General features: G+C 34.8%; 1 protein-coding gene across 3 annotated transcripts in view; it reads right to left on the bottom strand.

The window, feature by feature from the left end:
* LOC129916960 (E3 ubiquitin-protein ligase RNF181 homolog) overlaps window positions 1-8,344 on the bottom strand; it is a 91,999-nt gene that overhangs the window by 36,875 nt on the left and 46,780 nt on the right. The gene's annotated exons all lie outside the window — the stretch shown is intronic.

Here is an 8,344-nt window from a genome sequence, read left to right as displayed (position 1 = left end):
GCAGAAGAAAAAAAACTATGAATTATGAAAAGAAATGAAACGAAACGAAATGCACGATAGGGTTGAATGGACGATCGCACCCTCAGAGTCGAAAAACTGTTTTTGTTTTCGTAGGACCAATATTTTAAAATTCAATTTGATTTGTAATAATTTTTTTAAAATACCTTGAGTACTAGTATAATAGGTATACCTACCTACTTAGCAGCGATTTGGCAATATCTGGCAAGCAATATTTTGGAAACCATAAGAAACACAGTATTCTAATAGTCACAATGGTCACTAATTATGTGATGCATAATGTTTACAAAAAGACTATTAAAAAAATAACAAAAAAATAACTCAGGTATTGGTTTTTGGATTTTTGACAAAAGTGCGATTAACAATCGAGGTTTAAAACGTATGTTGTTTCTTTGACCCTATCAGAAACTTAAAATCAGAACAACATCATCTTCATCAACATTGGTTATGAATAACATTTTAGAGAGTTTTATTATTGAAACTCGTTGAGCACAAGTGCTTGATCTACAAAACACTAATCCTTCCACTTTTAGTTATGTTTAACGACATACAGAACTCTTGAGGAAACAATTCTTTGAAGAATATTCGGTCTCGTATGTCAAGAAGGCATAGGTTTGTTAGTTTTAACTTTTGTATTTGAACATGCAACGATGCTTCAAAAATGCTTTAAATTCAATTAAATCCTAAAGTTTTGTAATATAACACTGACCAACACAAAAAAAATGTCCAGACCGTTGTTAATCATTTCTTATTAAATAGAGGATGCCGATCCTAAAAACAACATTTTTTTTTTTTCAAATAGGTGTAGTTTTTAAATTATTCATGCATAAAATTACATACCTACAAATTATGTATTCATACCATATTTAATTTTTTTTTTTATTTGGAAAAATTTTTTTAATTTATATTTTACTCACTGAACCAAAAAACATTAAATATGAGTTTCAAAACCCATGTGGCGATTCATGAAATTCATAAAATCCACTTAGTTTTAAAATCATTTTCAAATATTATTTTACTTTAAGAATAAATTTTATATTAATCACCTATTCTGTGCAAAGTTTGTTTATCGAATGTAAACAAACTTTTTGATATAAATAGTGCTTAAAAAATAAAAATAAATCAGTTCTATTAAAGAATTCAAAGAAGTAGTTTCTATTCATACGAAGCTACAACATTGGTGACCCCGAGTAAACACTCTAATAGGTATCCCCCGACCAACGGTAAGGTACCATACTCAATTAACAAGGTATCCCCCGACCCACGGTAAGGTGCCTCACACAAAACATTCACACACAGTTAAGAAGGTATCCCCCGACCAACGGTAAGGTGCCATCATTAACCCATACGACAGTTGACACCAACACAATGCCTGACACCGTAGACAAGGTCCAAGAAGAGGTTATTGGCAGAGTTTCCATCAAAGTGCCACCATTCTGGAAGCGGAGCCCTGACCTGTGGTTCCTCCAGCTTGAAGCCCAGTTCCACACCAGTGCAATCACATCTGATGTCACAAAGTATTTCACTCTTGTTGGAAACCTTGAAGCAGATGTCCTGACCGAAGTTCGAGATGTAGTCACCAGCCCTCCTGCTACAGAAAAATACAATGGTCTGAAGAATCGACTTCTAGCAGCGTTTCAAGAATCTGAGCAGAAAAGACTCCAGACCCTTCTCAGTGGCATTACTCTCGATGGAAGACGACCAACTCAGCTGCTTTCTAAGATGAGAGAGCTTGCGTCATCCACTATTTCTGAAGACATCCTCAGAACCTTATGGATGAAGCAGCTGCCGAACACCACCCAGTCCATCCTGTCGTGTAGTGCCAACCAAGACCTCAAGACTTTGGCAGAAATGGCAGATAAAATTTCTGACGTTTATTCCAATTCAGATGTTGCTTCTGTCTCAAAGCCCTCCAACGTTTCTGAAATTTCTGAGTTAAAAAATCAGATTGCTTCTCTTCAAAAGGATATTGAGCAACTTAAAGTATCCAGAAGCCCAAGCTCTTCACGTTCCAAAAATTTTATCCGGAATAAATCGAAGTCAAGAAATCAAAAAATGTGCTACTACCACCGTCGATTTGGCAAACAAGCAAGAAAGTGCCAAGAACCTTGCCAGTTTCAGACGGGAAACTAATTTGCGGACAGCAATCAGCGACTAGCCAGCCCGCAGACACCATAAGTCGCCTTTATGTCAATGAGAAATCTTCAAATAAATGTTTTCTCATTGACACTGGAGCCACAATTTCCGTCATTCCACCATCAAGCATAGAAAAGCGGAACAATCAATCGAACCGTGTTCTCTATGCAGCAAATGGCACTGAAATTCCAACTTATGGAGAGCGTTTGATGTCCCTCAACCTTGGTCTTCGAAGAAACTTCACCTGGCCTTTCATCATTGCCCAAGTCACCGAGCCAATCATTGGTTCCGATTTCCTGTCCTTTTTCGATCTTTTAGTGGATGTTAAAAACAAGAAACTAATTGATCGAAAAACAAGTCTTCAAACACATGGCTTTGGCGCAACAACATCTTCAAGTGCCGCAAACATCCAAACAATAAATCCTTCGTCATTCATTTACGATTTATTGAATGAATTTCAAGACATCACCAAGACGAATCTGTTGGCTAAAACCAAGCACAATGTGACACACCACATCCAAACAAAAGGACCTCCTGTGTTTTCAAAAGCAAGGCGTCTATCTCCGGAACAGCTAAAGACAGCCAAACAAGAATTTGAGTTCATGATCAACCAAGGGATTTGTCGACCATCAAAGAGCAGCTGGGCGAGTCCTCTTCACATGGTCCAGAAAAAAAATGGTGACTGGCGTCCATGTGGCGACTATAGAAGACTCAATGCGATAACCATCTCAGATCGCTATCCCATGCCTCCCATTGGAGATTTTGCTCATCATCTGAAGGGTAAGAAAGTCTTCAGCGTCATAGATCTGACTCGTGCCTACCATCAGATCCCTGTAGAACCAGAAGATATCCCAAAAACAGCTATCATCACTCCTTTTGGACTGTTCGAGTTCATGGTGATGACTTTTGGTCTATGCAACGCTGCACAAACTTTTCAACGATTCGTTCATGAAGTGACCAGAGGCCTTGATTTCTGTTTTCCTTACATTGATGACTTCCTAATCGCATCAAATTCATCTGAAGAGCACCACCAACATCTGAAACAGCTGTTCCAACGTTTTCGAGAATTTGGTCTTACCATCAATCCTTCCAAATGCACTTTCCAGTCATCATCCGTAAGCTTCTTGGGTTATCTTGTCACTGAAGAAGGACTCAAACCATTGCCATCCAAAGTTGAAACAATCATGTCATTCAAGAAACCATCAACAGTCCAAGAGATCCGAAGATTTTTGGGCATGCTTAACTTCTACAGACGTTTTATTCCAAATGCTGCTCAAATCCAAGCTCCACTTCATGCATATCCATGTGGCAACAAGAAAAATGATAACACACCTATCAATTGGACGGCCGAACTAGAAAATGCTTTCCAAGCCTGTAAAGAAGCTCTAGCCAACTCAACTCTCCTAGCACATCCAGATACTGACGCTCCATTGTCAATCATGACAGATGCATCCGATACTGCTGCAGGTGCAGTTGTTCAACAGCTTGTCTCTAACCATTGGCAACCTCTTGGCTTCTTCTCAAAAAAGTTTTCACCTACACAAAGGAAATATAGTGCCTATGACCGAGAGCTGCTAAGTGCTTACATGGCAATCAAGCATTTCCAGCATATGGTGGAAGGAAGAAAGTTCGTTCTCTACACTGACCACAAACCTCTTACTTTCGCTTTTCAACAAAAGCCAGAGAAATCAAGCCCTCGTCAACTCAGACATTTGGACTTCATCGGACAGTTTACAACTGATATAGTTCACATCAGTGGCAAAGACAACGTAGTCGCTGATGCTTTATCCAGACTAAACGCCATTTCTTCACCATCCTCAATCGATTACAACGATGTGTCTCATAAGCAACAAACCGATGAAGAACTCAAGAACCTCCTCAACTCTACTTCTTCGTCTCTACAGTTGAAGCAAATCACTCTACCTGATACAAATCATCAAATCTTTTGTGATATTTCAACAGGCAAAGCACGACCATACATTCCATCAGATCTGCGACGTCAAGTTTTCAATACAATCCACAACATGTCACATCCCAGTGTTAAGAAAACTACCCAGATGATAAAAGAACGATACATATGGCCTGACTTGAAGAAGGATTGTCGCAAATGGTCTCAAACGTGCCTAAGCTGCCAAAAAAGCAACATTCAACATCATATCCGATCTCCAATTTCAAATTTTTCACCTCCCGAAGAAAGATTTCATCATGTTCATCTTGATCTTATTGGACCGTTACCATACTCAGCCGGATACTCGTATGCCCTAACCTGTATTGATCGTTTCACAAGATGGCCAGAAGTTATTCCAATACCAGACATCACCGCCGAAACAGTGGCAACAGCTTTTCTTTCTGGATGGATTTCCAGGTTTGGAATCCCTAAAGAAATCGTGACGGACCAAGGAAGACAGTTTGAATCCTCTCTTTTCAATGAACTGTCAAAACTTCTGGGCATCAAGAGACACCGTTCATCGCCTTATCATCCCCAGGCAAATGGAATGATAGAACGATTCCACCGAACTCTGAAGGCAGCAATAAAATGTCATGGAACAGAAGATTGGGTTGCCAAACTCCCAATTGTTCTGCTCGGCCTAAGATCATCCCTACAAGAAGACTTTAAAGCAACTTTAGCTGAACTTGTCTATGGAACAACATTGAGACTCCCAGGCGATATGTTTATTGCAACTGACTCTTCATCAAGCCATGATTTTCTCAACAAATTTCGAGATAATATGCAAAATATTAAGCCTATTCAACCTGAACGTCATGGTTCAACCAAAATTTTCATCGATAAGAACCTTCAACATTCAAGTCATGTTTTTGTTCGTAACGATGCAGTAAAAAAACCACTACAACAACCTTATGATGGCCCATATCTAGTGAAATCAAAAACAAGCAAATACTTCACACTAGAAATCAAAGGACATCAGAAAAACATCTCCATTGATCGCCTTAAACCAGCATTTCTTTTAAATGATCAACACCAAATCGAAGAAAGAAATCTAACACCTACTCCACCTCAGATACCAACCACTCAGACTACAAGAAGCGGTAGACGTGTTCATATTCCAGACAGATATCGTTGTCACTAGAGGGCGAGTACTGTGGCGATTCATGAAATTCATAAAATCCACTTAGTTTTAAAATCATTTTCAAATATTATTTTACTTTAAGAATAAATTTTATATTAATCACCTATTCTGTGCAAAGTTTGTTTATCGAATGTAAACAAACTTTTTGATATAAATAGTGCTTAAAAAATAAAAATAAATCAGTTCTATTAAAGAATTCAAAGAAGTAGTTTCTATTCATACGAAGCTACAACACCCATATTATAAAAAAGATTAAAAAATTGGTATAAAATTACCCCCTAAATGTGAAAAAAAAAACCAAATTTTTTTCATAAAAGCTCCTAGAAAAAAGGTGTCACACAACAACTTTATTTTTCGTGTTTTTCGAAATGGTAAATGGTGAATGGATTTAGGATTTTCTAATACCGTTTTTCAGATTTGCAAAAATTTGCTTTCCTGTTCCACAAAATGCCGGTAAAACTTTATGTTTTAATGTTGACCCAAATATTTATGAGTCAAAAATATTTTGTTAGTAACATTCTTTTAATTCCACGAATGAACGATTTCCAAAAGGATTCACTAGGTGGTTTCGGTACACAGCTTAGAAACACACATTATATTTTTTTTTATTTCTAAAACAATCGGTAGATCTCGTTTCCATCGCTCAGTTTAAGAGCAACTAAAAATTTGAATTGCTTTATACGCTTAACCCTTTCGGACCCAGCGTTACTCTCATGTAACATTTTTTTAAAAATTCGTAAAAAATATTAAATTAAACAATTTTTTAGGTTACGATGGCTTAATTGAAAGATAATAATGCCTAGTTACTGGATTATTACAAAAAGTTAGTCAAATATCATACCTTTTATCTTTTTTTATCGAGAAAGTTACTGAAATTCACATTTTTTTTTTTTTTGCAAACAAATTTTTTTATATGTATATGGTCATAATTTTGAAAAAAAGATATAAAAAATGTTAATGCAGAAAGTGTTTTGTTTTTTTGCTTAGAAGGAGTAACATACATTATAGTTTCAAAAAAAGTTATTTTCTCAGTTCTCCGACTTTTTTTGGTGGTCATAGGCAGTGCATGTTACTTATGTAACATGAGAAAAACACATTAGTTTTGCTATTTATTATTTTGGAAAATAACATTCTGCTATTCATATTTCTTAGTTGTTTAATATTGATTTTCATAGCTTCATTTTGGTTCGAAAGGGTTAAATCGCTTTCATTTATACCAGAACATAGAAAATGTGTCTCAAACTCTAAACGATCATTGTTAACTCGATCGATTTAATGTTGAAAAGTTTGAAAAATAACGATTTTGTTTACTAAATGTTGGGATCTCGAACAAACTTTTGAGGTTTAAAGGTTCGGTTACCAGCAACTATGTCTTTTTTATGGTTGAATACGTTTTCATTGTTTTAATTTTTATGTCACTTTGAAGCGGTAAAAACCCCTAACAAGAAACAATTAAAATTTTTAAAATACAAAATCATTTTTTTTTTTCAAATTTAAATGAAAAAAAAAATACTCATTTTACTGTTAAAAAACTTTATAATATGTAACTCTTTACATTTTTACACAAGCTCTAATGCAAAATAAACAAACAATACCCTATTGCGCCTATATACCTATACAAAATTATTAACATTAATTTAGCAATCCATCATGCAATTTAAGCCAGAAGACTTTTCATGTTCACTTTAGATTGACCGAGTGCGGAACCATGTCAAGCGCAGGCGCTATTCTCTCTTCTTATTTATTTATTAGTGTGTGAGTAAAACAGTAAAAATGATCATTTAAACCACCCCATTCGCTACTAATTTGATTCTAAGGGTGTTTTTTTTTTTTTCTTCTTTTTCTGTTGTTGAGAAAGCTTCTTTCTAAGTTATGTGTTTTGTTTTTATCTTTTTGTTGTTGTTTTTGTTATTGTTCATGATGATGATGATTTTTCACTTAAATTGTTACTCTGTCGATCGTTTAAGGAAGGAATTCACGTGACATTTTAGTTTTACAAAAAGCAAGTTCAAAGTCACTTTGGCTCGATGTATGGTTTGTCGTGTGTTTTTGTTGTAATTTGGATTGGTTTTGGGAGAAAAACAAGAATCCGTAATAGAATAATTATATTGCTTGAGTGATGGGTTTGTTCTCGTTTAATGGCGCCATTTAAATGTTGTTATTTCTTTTTAGTTGTTGTTATTTCAAATCGATCTGGCACTACCTGACGCCACTAATATTGCCAATGTTTATTATAGACTATAGTCTTAACATAGGAATTTCTTATGATAAATTATTACTTTTTTTTTTCTTGAGAAAGTTGTTAAGTATGGGATTTTTTTAATTATCTGATTAAATTTATTGAGACATTGCTTGGCTAGATAGAATGTAATACAACTTGGTAGATATAATTCGCATGTTATTGGGATTTATAATTGATTGTTTTGAGATAGTTGACGTGCCATTTTGAAATGATTTATGATTTTGATTTTGTGTTTTAATTTTTTAAATGGAAATCGCAATAAACTAGATAACATTTTGCGAATTTGCAGTTATTTTTGAGTAAGCCAATTTTAGGGTCATCATTTGATTGAAACCAGATTGTGGTTAGATTCATTTTGGTTGATAAATTTATTAGGTTGTTTTGAATTTATTTAAATTGAGTCACACGATTAGTGTACTTTATAAAAACGACATTTCGGGAAGTCAAGAATGAACTCATATGTTGATGGACGTTGTCATAGTGATCAATGAACTTGAATTCAATATCAAATTTCGTGGGGAGAAAGTGTTATTAAATCAATTTTTGAAAATACTTAAAAAAAAAAAAACTAAATAAGAGTAATCAATAAACTTATGTTTGAAAACAGTTGGCATTGCTGACGAAAATTGTCATAACTATGGTGAATACAATCTTTGAAATTTCATCAATATACTTTTAGCAGTGATTCATAGACTACTATTTTGTATAAAATATGACAATTGTTACAAATGACCAGAATTTATTGGAATTCGATAAATTAATAGTAAAAAAATAATGGAAGAACGATTGCGGTGCATTACTAGATTAAAACGATTCGAAAATAAATTAAATTAACAACTTAACTGTCCCCATAAAAACT

Source organism: Episyrphus balteatus, chromosome 3, assembly GCF_945859705.1.
Source record: "Episyrphus balteatus chromosome 3, idEpiBalt1.1, whole genome shotgun sequence".
NCBI lineage: Eukaryota > Metazoa > Arthropoda > Insecta > Diptera > Syrphidae > Episyrphus > Episyrphus balteatus.
This window is presented reverse-complemented; position numbering and strand designations above follow the sequence as displayed.